Below are 12,713 nucleotides of genomic sequence, written 5' to 3'. Positions count from 1 at the left end.
ATCAACCAGTAATTGACAGCTCAATGCATGGTTATAGGTGTGAACTCTGGGCCAGCTGATCTGGATTCAAATCTCACTTATGTCATTTACTAGTTGATAACCTTGGGTACAATATTTGATCTCTCCATGTCTTAGTTTCCTGTTGGATTTGGAGATAAAAAAGCATGACTTCCTATATGCTAAGCATTTTCAGCAGTGCCTGACACATATAAAAGTAAATGACAATTAGCTATTATTGTCCTCAAGTGACAAGAGCTGGGGTCTAAACCTGCTTTGCCCAACATGTTTTCCATAAGATGGTTTATAAAACATCTTCCGTGTGCCAGGTACACTGCTCTGATGCTTTGGGGCATGTAATATTAATAATAAACAGATCTTGCTCTCAGGGCACTCACAGTCTAGTAGAAAAAATAAGAAACATACATCAAAACTACAATACATACTAGAAAGAGGCAAAGAGTGACCCAAAATCTTGACATGAGGACATAGAAATAAAGTGCTACAAGAGCTCTACTTAGGCCAAAATCTCTTTGACCTGGAGGCAACCATAGGAAGCTTCTTGGAAGAGGTGAAATTTGGGCAGGACCTTAAAAATGCACAAGGTAATGTTAGGCGAAGATGTGGGTTAGAGCATTATGGCTAAAAAGAACAGTAGTAGCAATAGTACAAACATGAAGAAGTGAGGGCAGGCTTGTGGAATGAAATTCTCTTCTGCTGGAGCATGGGTTGGTGGCAAGTAATATGAGATACTAGGCTAACCTTCCGTCTTAGGGCTGGCTCGTGGAGGGCCAGGAATGCCAGCCTAAGGAGTCTGTTTATCAGTGACCAGTTTTCATGGCTGCTGCATGAGGCTGAGCAGATGGGACACTGAACAAGAGTGCCAAGCCAGGGGCACAGGTAGTAACTGAATCCTTCCCCTCCTCTCTCCATCAAGCCATGCACCCTTTCCAGGTGGGAGGATGCCTTTTTAACTTTTCACAAAAGTGCCTGAGCCCTGTCAGCTTTGTGGCCAGTTTGTCCCTTTACCGGACTTGCTGACCATGGGCATCTCCATGGTGGCATCTTCCCCATCCTTAGCCCCTGCAGCACTTAAAAGGCTTCTCTCCTGCCCCATCCATGCAGAGAGCCTCCCCAGGACCTTGTTCTCCCTCCCTCCTGTAACTGTAACTCACAATTCTGTCCCCAGCTGCTGGAGATCATTTCCATACAGGCTGGCATCACTGACGAGCCCCACATGTTTTGCGGTCACAGCATGAGGAGCTGTAGAGTCACCTCCCAGAGGCCCTGGCTTGTGTTTATTCAGGTAAAAGTGCACAATGCCAATGTCAGTCATGACCCAACACTAGCCCTGCCCCCATGGGGTCCAACAAAAAAATGGCGCCTCTGCTGTCATTTCCCAGGGAGTGCTGCTCTCAAATTGAGTTACTCACTGCTCCTAACTTTGCCGTCATCATTTCCTTCTGCAGCCTATTAAAACTCTATCCCTGACTAATGTAGCTGAACACACCGCTCCCACTTCCTTTTTCTTCCAGCAGCAGCTGTACAAAAAATCAGCTTTGTCAGGCAGGCTTTTCTCTCCCTCTCCTCTCCCCTCCCCTCCCCTCCCCTTCTCTCCTCTCCAAAACTACCCAGTGATTGTCCTCCCCAAATATTTCAGAAAGCTCCCTGTGCCCTTGAGCTGCCCTCAGCCTGGAGTCCGGGACTCTGGGGCAGGCTGCTTGTGCCTTGGCCTGGCAGGTGGCACGGCCTTCACCCAGCTGCCATCTCCACCAGGCCATATGGGCAAACAATATGCTTTCTGTAGAAATCTTTATAGGTTCCATCCAGCACAGCACACCCACTTTCCAGGCCCACCTGACAGTGTTTACGTTTGCAATAGGAACAAATCAGACAGTTTGTTGACACGTTCAACACATGTGGTTTGGCACTGGTTCAAGCTAATGTGTTTGGGTGTGTGTTAAGTATGTTTTCAATTTACAGCCCTGATTTCCTGCCTGTACATCTCTCTCTCTCTCTCTCTCTCTCTCTCTCTCTCTCTCTCTCTCTATCTCTCTCACACACACACACACACACACACACACACACACAAGGCCATATAAATACAGAGCCACAAAATTTCAAAGCAAGCAGGAAGCAGTCAGGCTTCTTTGTAGAAGCTGCCTCTTTATCTATTGCCTGTTTTCTTTGATTTTCATGAAATTGTGTACCAGTGAATTCTGGGGGTGTAGGTTATAGTCCCTGGGGGAAAAGATAAGAGGCATTTCGGGCATGACCCAAATTGAATGAGCTGGAGGCATTTTGCAAATGTTGAAGAGTAGAGGGCATGAAAATATTGCTTCCATCTGAGGAGTATTTTTTTTTTTCTTTTCTTCTTTTTTTTTAAATGTGTCTCATCTAAAGATAGAGGCTCACTAATATCCACAGCAGGAAATAAGAACAAGCAAACCTATCAATTAAAATCCTGTTTGTGCTTTTGTTTCCTGGGTCAATCATTTCACTAATTAGTTAATTCATTCATTCATCGATCTATTCACGTATTCATTCAGTTAACATCAATTTATTTTTTTTAAATAACATTTTTTTCTGATTATAATAGTAATGCATATTTATTACAGAAATTTGGATAATCCATTAAAGTTCAAAGAGGAAATGAAAATCACCATTTTTCTCAACCCAAAGCTAATGACTGTTTAATATTTTGGTGCATTTTCCGTCATAAAACGTATCCTGGATGCAGCTGCACCCCTCAGGCACGCTCACTTCTTGCCCAAGAGTGAGCACTTGGACAACTTCTCTCACAGTAAATCTAACTTCATAAAGTAGAAGAGAACAATAAAGATTTTTGCCAAAGTTTTCAGGAGGGCGGGGGCAAAGGAGAAAGATGCAGTACATACTGTACAGCTAAGTTTCACTTTAAAAAATCTCCAGTAGACATCTAAGTACCTTGCCATGCCCCTAATTCCCATCTACTGCCAACTGCCTCAACTCCTTGCCTGTACTAATCCTGCCACAGAGAGCCTGTCCTGTCCTCAACTGTAGCCTTTCCTCTCTGCACATCCTCACGTGTATACCTCTTCTCGGGAGGCAAAGGCTCCTTCATCTCTACAAGCCAGAAAGGGCTTGCAAGAAATGTGTGTTTTTTTCCTTGTAACAGATGTTTTTTTCCCTGTTTCACTCAGATACATATGTATGTATGCATGCATGTGTGAATATATGTGCACACATTTATATATGCGTTTTGTTAAAATGAGATTTTATTGTATCTACTGATTTTTTAACTGTTTTTTTTCCTACCACATAATATATTTTACTTACCCTTACAATCAAATGTTCTTTGACAATATGATTTTTCACGTTGTATATTTCATTGTCATATAGTATAATGAATTTGACTAGTACTTTATTGTTGGATATTTTGGTTTTTAATAATTGTTGCTATTATATATAGGACAGTGACAAACATCCTGCATATTGCCAATTATTTTCTTTGTGAACATCTTCAATTTTTTCTTAGGATAAATTTCTAAACTTGGAATTTCAGGGTCAAATTGAATGAGCATTTTGAAATTTGATATTACTTGGCCTCCAGAAAATTGTCAGCATGAAATATCTACTAGGCATTTACTGGGTACTATGCTCACTGCTGGAGAGTCAAAATTAGAAAACGTTTCTAATTCTTAGAGTCAACTCAAAACTTTTGTATACAATAATTACCAGTTTATTAAACATGCAAGCATATAAAATTCTTCTAATTTGATCCCAAAATTATGTTTTGAAGAAAAACTTCTTATTTATGGATTGGAAATTATTTTAACTTGGTCTTGAAGAGGCAACCGTTATTTTGTTCCTATAGATGCTGCACACTGAGATCCTGTAGGAAATTCTACATTCTGGCTCTGCAGGATTAGACCAATAGGATATGAAATTTGTGTCTTCACTAGCTTATTTTCTGCTGCCTCGCTCCATCATTGGCATCAGCTATTGCCTCTAAATACATTCCCTGTTTAGACCCTATATATTGTCTATCATCCTTACAGTAATGAAAATAATGTAAGCAATGAACTTGAAGTACATATGTCATGGTAGACTGTATTTTTACCATCAAATGTTTGTAGGGATTTCACACCACTGACTCAGTGATGCCAGTCTTGGTCATGTGGTCAACTTTGGCGACTGAAATGTGAGTGGCAGTGACACTGGCTACTTTCGAGCATAGCTTTAAGAGCTATCACTTGGTTCTGCCATCTCTTTTGTGCCTCTGCCTCCAGACCAACATGCTCCTGACAGGAGTTGTTGTTTCAGACTGAGGTAGGAAATAAGGATGCCCCAAGTGCCCATGTAATGTGTGAGAAATTAACCTCTGCTGTGGAAGCCACTAAGATTTTGGGGGTCATTTGCTACCACAGCATAGTGTAGCTTAAGATGATGTCATATATACTAAGAAGAAGATGTAGTAAATATGACACGATCCTTGTTCTGACCTTAATTTATTCACTAATGTACATCTGAAGCATGCAGCTTTTCATTCAAAGTATTGGTAGACTGGACTGAGTAGAATTTTTGGACTATCATTTTAGAGGGTGAGGGAGAGGAAAGGCATTTTACATGCCCGCCGGTTAACTGTTTTGTTAAAAGTACTGGTACACAAAATTTCCAGCTCTTATCTTCAGCATCAGGTGGTTACCTAAGCTGACTTCAAGTTAAAATGCAGGAATAAATTTCTATTTCAATCCAATTAACTATGTATAAAATTAAAATCTACAAAATCTCTATCTGTGCCATGCCCATCCCATCTATTTGTGACCTTTATGTGAAGTCTTCTATAAATTCCTCAGACAGGGCCAGTTGCTCTTATTCCTGCATTTCCATACCATTTAACCTGGCCTCTCACAGAATAAATAACTGATTTATAATGATACATTTATATTTTACTGGGTGGATCACCCCTTGAGATCAAGAACTGTTTCTTCTCCTTTTTATTTATTTTTTCATCCTTACCCAATGACATTTTTTTCATTGCTTTTAGAGAGAAAGGAAGAGGGAGCAGGGAAAGAGACAGACAGACAGACATTGATGTGAGAGAGAAGGATCAATTGGTTGCCACCCATACCCCACCCCTCCGACTGGAGACTGAACCTGCAAACTTTTGGTGCATAAAACAGCACTGCCACCACCTGAAACAAACTGACCAAGGTAGGACTGTGTCTCACCCAATGCTTCACGCATATTAAAGATTCATTCAGTTTTCCAACCGCTTTTTCATTCAGCAAATATTATTGAGCAATTGCTATGTATTAGACAATGTTCTTGGTGCCAGGAATCAAGTAGTTAACAAACATATCCCTGCCCTCATGGAGGATACAGGCAATAAACAAGTAAGAAAAAAAATGTTTGTAAGTAGTTAAATACTATGAAATAAAGGAACAAGGTGAAGTAATAAAAGGTAATGGCAGATTAGTGGGTATAAACTTAGGAGTATCAGGAAGGCTATTAAAAGGAGGTAAAATTTATGAGACTTGAAGGTAAGAAAAGAGCCACCTGAAGGAAAAGTATCTCAACCAGAAGCAAAAGGGAAACATGAAATCTCCAGGGCTTGAAAGAGCTTGGCTTGTTCCTTATTTGAGGAATATAAAAGAGTAGGGTTATTACAGAGAGACCTGAGAAGGACTTTGAAGAGACAAGTGCTTATAGGACATAATAAGAAATTTGGAGTTTATTCTAAGAGAAATAGGAGGCTACTGATGAATTTTAAGTAGAAGAATAACATGACCCTGTTTATTTTTTTAAAGATTTTTCTTGTTTAGGATATAGATGAGTTTGTAGGGAAGCAAGAATAGAGTGCAAGTCCATAAAGGAAGCTGCTGAAATTGTCCATGGGAAACATCATTACAGCCAAGATCATGAGAGTACAGTGCAAATGGGGAGAAAAGGGTGGATTTTGGATATATTTCAGAATAAGAAACCATGAGAGTTGCTAATAGGCTGAGTTATGTGGGTGAGAGAAAGGGGGGAATCAAGGTGATGTCCATGTTTCTGGATGAAGTAAATACATAATTGGAGGTGTTTACTAAAATGGGTTTGACTGGAAAAGGAGTAGTCTTAAGGTGGGGAGGAGGTAAGAATCCTATTTTGGATATACTAAGTTTGAGGTATCTGTGAGATAGGTAAGAGAAAGAGATGTTGAGTAGGCAGTAGGATATGTGAGTTGTAGCTGACAGGAGAACTTCGGGCTGAGATACAAATTTTTGAATTGTCAGCATACAGATGTTATTTAAACCATGGACTGAATGAGATTACCTGGGAGAAAGGCCCAGTAAATGTTTACTGAGTGAATCAACAGATTCCAAGAGAAACATGGGTACTGGTGATTCCCTCACTGAGTAGAGTGATGCCAGAGCAGAAGTGGGCTTAGCAGTGGGGATGGAGGGAACTGTGAACTAGGTTTGGATTTGTGAGTTGCAGGTGCCTAGTCCTCATTCAGCTAGAGGTTTCCAGGGAGTGCTCACAACTGTGTGTGAGATTTGGGGAGAATTATAGCTACAGAAAATATGTAAGCTTCATCAGCCTCTTGGGAGGTGGAACTGTTGGAATGGATAAGATGGCTGGGAAGAATGAGGAAAGGAGGGTTACTGATGGAAATGCAGTGTCCACATGTTCAAGGGGGATAGAGAAGAAAGGACCTTTTGACAAAGTGCTTGGAGTTCGAGCGGAGGAGTAGTGATGGTAGCATGGGGTGGACCAAGGAACAGAAAGAGTTTGTTGTCAACAGTGTCAATTGCTGTAAAGAATGGGGATAAGGTCATTGGATCTGGCAAATTAAAGCTGACTTTGCAGAGAGCAGTTTCAGAGGAGCGGTGGAGCAACTCATTGAACAGTGAATAAAAGGTGGGCTCCTGCGGAGGAGGCCTATTCTCTCAAGAGGCTTACTGCAGATGGGAAAAGATATTTCGAGGGGGAGGTGGTCTGAGAGAAGGTTTCTTAGTATGAAAAAGGAAAGAGGTCACTAACTTTATTGACTGAGGATATGTACAGTAGGGAGAACATAGTCGTTGCATTACCAGCTGTCACCGGACTTCCTCCTAGGGAGAGGACTGACTTTGTTAGGAAAACACTTCAACAGGGTGTTTTGGATTTGAAAGATTAGACTCCAAGCACAATATAGGATGACACAGCAAAATAAGGAAAAAACCAAACTGCTCTGTGTAAGAAATGAACAGGAATTTGGGGTCTGGCCTGGACAGAGTAAGAGAAGATGAAGGACTATAAAAGAGAAGGGAAAGAGTGGACAGGAAACCCTGGATGGGTGGTGGGGGGAGAATTGAAGGGCATTTAAAAATGGAAGAGTGATGCAATCAGTTAAGGGTGTTTGGCCTACCTGCCTCTGTTCCACATTTCAGTTAAATCCTACTGCACCTGCAGTCTGGAAGCTGGAGTATTGAGGGAAATGGAAGAATAAAGGTGGTGTCCAGTTTTAGTATGTGTGAAGTGGAATGGGGTTAACTAATTTTAGATAACAAAATGAGTCCCAAACAAAAAAAATTCAGAGGTCACCAGGAGAAGACTAAATGCCTCCTCAGAGAATCGTTGGAGAGAATGTGTTTTCTTTGACAAGTGAGTTTGGTGATATGGGCCAGTTTCGTTTGAATCTCAAGGGATATGGCTGAATATTTAACAACAGAGTTTATGCATACCCTGGACAAGATATGGTATGTTAAAGATTTTAATAGTTGTCATCTGGCTTATTTTTCAGAATGACACTTAAAGGTAAATATTAGAATACTAGCTCATATTTTCAGATGAGCAAAGTATGAATCAGAGAGGTTAACTGAATTGTCCAAGATCACACAGCTTGCATTAGTAAGAAAATGACTCCAACTCAGATCTTTCTGACTCTGAAGTTTTTATTTCATCAAACTGACCATACTTGTGGATTGGGCTGAGGGGAGGAAGTAAAAAGATTTGAAATATTAATAGATTGAACAAAAGGAACCAGGAGAGGGGAGAGAGAGAGAGAGAGAGTGAATACAAGAGTGGGAGGAGGTATTTAATGAAGCAAAATGATTTCCCCATCCCTTCTCTACCCCTACCTTTCTTCCATCTGCTTGGGATATTCTGAGCCTGGCACTATGCTCTGGGCAAAAAATGAGAGCAATTAGAGGTTTCTCCCTCCCCTGTTTAATTTTGGATGCCTATCCCATTTTATAGGGTAGTTACTTTCTATCTGGCTAGGCACATATGAGCAATGTTAATTCTATAATTGGGCCTATCATCCTGGGTGCTTGATAAGCATTAGGTACCAAACGGTGTTATTCTAACTGAAATAACCTCTCCTTAAAGCTATCAGTGCCTGTGTGTAGGCCCTTAGGACTTTACATGCTTCAAATAAGCTTAAACTGCACACTTAGTATTTCACAGTAGGAACCCAGGCTCCCTTAGCACTTTGCTTTTGCTAAAGATTACTCTTGGTTATGCTCTGGCTTATTGATACTAAATGATGATTCCCCTGTGCCCAGACATGAAAACCAGGACTTGATTCATAAATCTGCTGCTTTTTGGTCTTTGTTACAGTTTTTAGGCCCATAGTGAATGATGCCATGTTTGCATTGTTTGTAAATGTAAGGGAAATGGCAACAAGGTATGCTGGATAGAATTCTGGGCTATAAGCTGAAAAACTTGGCTGGATGTCCAGATTTTGCTAAAGAGCTAGTCGAGGCATCTGCTTTCGCTAGACCTCAGTTTTTTCATACCCAGAGTAGGAAGTTTGGGCTAGATCAGGGAGCACAAACATGCAACTGTCCTCTTCTGAGCACATGGCAGACATAATAATTGCTCTCTCATCTCTCATAGTAGTGCTCTAGGCAGCCATTATAAGTAGATTGGATTTAACATCCTGAGTCAACATCCCTTTTTCTCATACAGAGAAGGAAAACTCATCCTGATGATTAAGATTGTTCTCCACTTTGAGGAAGGGCTTGTAACAAACATGTCTCAGACATGTTTCACCCAGGCTTCTATCATCTTTAGTAGCCTGTATGGGCCTTTTACAGGCCTCCCTGTTGAAAATTTCTTTGGGTTTAATCTTTAAAACTCTCATGTTAAAATGTTAGCTTACATCTCCATCTTTTTCTTTTTTTGGTAGAATAGGATAATACATATTAGATTTTATAATTTAAGATAGGGAATGGCAATTGCCAACTAATTGCTATTAACAAGAGCCTACATTTATTGAGAGTTAAGTGCTAGTCACTGTGTTGGGTGCAAAGGCTGACCTTAATGTTGATGTATCTAATGGACTCTCTCATTACTCTACTCTGTTGGCCACCTGAGGCAATGGGGCTACTGTCTTTGCCTCTATACCTGAACTCTTGAGAATACTAAGGAGAAATTCCACAACCAAGTGGCACCCTGAGCTCTGTAGCACAACTGGCCAATTATTTTGTCACTAGGGAGTGATGACTCTTTCCCCCTTCCCATTTCTCATTTCCTTCTCTCTTCTCAAATCTCCTTCAGCCTTCTTCCTTCATACCCTAAGCAAATGTTTTCACTTATTACTTCATTTAAAAAATTATAAAATTGAAGTGATAGAGCACTGTCTCTTGTCCTCATCATTTAGATCTCTGCACCTCTTCTACAGTCCATTTCCATTATCAGGAAGGCTCTTCTTTCCTGTTTATAGATCACTCACAACCATACCTTGATCTCATCCCCTTCCACCAACCAAGGACCTCATTTCCTTGTTTTTTCTCTCTCCTCCACTGCCAACTTCTTTCTTCTTGTTCCTTCTTGTCATCCTTTAAAGAGACTCAGATTTCCCAAATCTTGCACAACTCTTCCTTGATCTTGGATCTTTCATATTTTTCTTTTCCTATCTAGAATAGTTGTTTAGAAGAGTAATCTACTCTGTCTATTTTCAAAACTCTCATTACTCCATTCATTGGGACCTGGCTTACTTCCCTCCCTTCCGCTATCCCATGACCTCACTGAACTTGTTCTGTCAAAGGTCACCGACGGACCACATATTATCAAACCAGGGAGCCCGACTATCTTCTGGGTCCTTTTTTCTGGACTTCTCTGTATCATTAGAGTGATGTAATCATCACTCCTTCTTGAAACACTCTGCTCCTTTACTTTTTTTTTTAATCCTCATCTAAGGATATGTTTATTAATTTTAGAGAGAGAGGAAGTGGGAGAGAGGGAGAGAAAGAGGAACAATGATGTGAGAGAGAAACATTGAACACTTGTTTCCCCTATGTGCCCTGAACAGGATGGAACCCAAAATGTAGGTATGTGCCCTGACTGGGAATCGAACCTGCAACATTTTGGTGTACGGGATGATGCTCCAACCAACTGAGCCACCTGGCCAGCATCTCTCTTCCTTTTTTTTTATATCATTTTTTATTGTTACTCTATTACAGTTGACCCAATTTTTCCTCCTTTGACCTCTTCTTCCCATTCCCACTCCTCGCTCCCACAGTCAATTCCCACACTGTTGTCCATGTCCGAGGCTCATTCATACATCTGGATTTCCATCCTACTGCCTGGATTTTTTTTCCTATGAATAACTTTCTGGCTTCCATTTTCTGCCTGCCCTTTAAAGGTAGGTGTTTTATAGGCCTCTTCTCTTCCACACAGCCCGCCCTCCCTGGCTAATCTCACCATCTTCCATGGTTTTAGTTATTTGTGTGGATGATTCACCAGCTCTAACCTCTTAGCTCAGATTCTGGTTCATGCATCCAAATGACTTCTGCTCATCTCCATTTGTATGTCCCACAGCACTTCAGAGTCAGCAAGTCTAAAGCTTGAGGGAGTATCTCCTTCTCCGTGTTTTCCTTTACTTTTAGGATCCCTGCCTCCGATGTTTTCTACATGGTTAATGTCACTTCTACTCACTCTGGCCACCTAGCAGGGAATCTTTGTTCCTTCTTCTCATGTACCGTTCACTTTCAAACAGTCGCTGATACTGTTCTAGTTTTTACCTCAAACATTTCCCAAATTTGACCTTTCCTTCTTGTTCCCAATCCCAATTTGACACCCATATTCTCTTACCTGGAACTTGCAACCCTCATAATTAGTCACCTGGCCTCTAGCATTTCTATGCTCAAATCCCTTCCTAAATCCTAGGCATCCGATCTGGCCTTTAAAACAGAAATCTATGTCTCTTGCCTGATTAAAATTCTTCCATGAATATAATCATTTATAAGATAAAGAATAATTGCCCTATTGTGTTTAGCAGGAGAGCACAGAGGATAAGAGGGTGGACACTGGAGCCCCACTATCTTCTCAGGTTTAAATTCCAACTTCATCACCTCTAGTATCAGGGAAATTACTAATCAAAGTATGGCTTAATTATATTTTGTGTAAAATGGGTAGAATTTAGATTTATTTTAAGATGAAATGCAACAATATATACAAAGTGCTTTATACTATGCCAGAAATTTATGGTAGTAGTGCCATTACTACTACTTCTACTACTGTTTTTTTTTTAACTCTTTATTAAAGTACATAGAGCAGGGTGCACACATTCTGAGTGTATACAACTTGATGACCTTTCACAAAAGTATCCAGACCCCACATCAAAAACTCTAACATTAGCATCATCTGAGAAACTCTGTATTGCTTCTTTTTTTAATAGTTTTATTTTTATTGTTGGCACTATTATGGATGTCCCCCTTTTTCCCCCTTTGCCCACCTCTACCAAGCCCTCACCCTACCTTCTCTCAGGCCATCCCTACACCATTGTCTATGCCTATAGGTTATGCATATATGTTCTTCAGTTAATCCCTTCAGCTTCTTTCTACTACTGCTACTATTACATCTTTGTTCATGCAGTTACTTCTCTAGAATATATCCCCACCATTCTCCCGCAGCCTCTACTCCCACTCCCTCCCTCTCTCTCTGTCATACCCCCACCCACCCCCCAAAGTCAACTAACTCAGAGCTTAGCCCTCACTAACACCCAGTTGTCACTAAGCCTGCTTCAAATCTGAAAATGGCTGAGAAGACCTTTCTGTGCATTCTTATCACACTCTGTGCTTAACTGCAATACAGCCTGTCATTTGGTAATCAGCTCATCAGTTTATTTACGTCCCCATTAAACTGGGAGTTACCAGAGGAGAGAGACTAGCACAAGTCCTAGTACAGAGATATTTTGCCCAATAAGTGTTAAAAGAATAAAGTAATGCATTGCAAAATGTGTCTGTACTTCCTTAATACTGAGAAAGCTTGTCTGTCCTTTTCTCTACATTCACTTGGGATGAAGAACCCTGTCTTCATCACTGTCCCCCAGGCCTCAGCTCTAGTTAACCAATTGCTAATGGCATCTCTTTTGACACAGCTGGAGGATTGAGAATGACAGCCATGGATATTCTTCTTTCTCTAAGACCTCGAGGTCCCCTATAGCCTTGTGAGCAAACACGAACGTTTTCCCATGAATGAGGGATCCTGTTAACTCTGAGTACAAGATGGATACTGATGAGTTAACTATTCCAAAGAAGAACAAGCTCAGGAGTAGAGGAAAAAATATAAATGACCCTTTGAAATTTTTTGTATTTTGCTATTCATCATTCAAAAATATTAAGCTATCCCTGTCACTCCAGCCAATCCTCTTTTCTCTTCATTAAATGTAGAAGGCCAGCATCCAAATAAGAACTGGTGTTTAGTTTTACAAGAAAATGATAGATTCAGAGGCTGAGAGGAGCTAATCATTTTTGATT

This window comes from Furipterus horrens, unplaced genomic scaffold (genome assembly GCF_987537825.1).
Source record: "Furipterus horrens unplaced genomic scaffold, mFurHor1.1.pri manual_scaffold_2, whole genome shotgun sequence".
NCBI lineage: Eukaryota > Metazoa > Chordata > Mammalia > Chiroptera > Furipteridae > Furipterus > Furipterus horrens.
The sequence above is the reverse complement of the archived record's forward strand: the minus strand, read 5'-3'. Positions refer to the sequence as shown.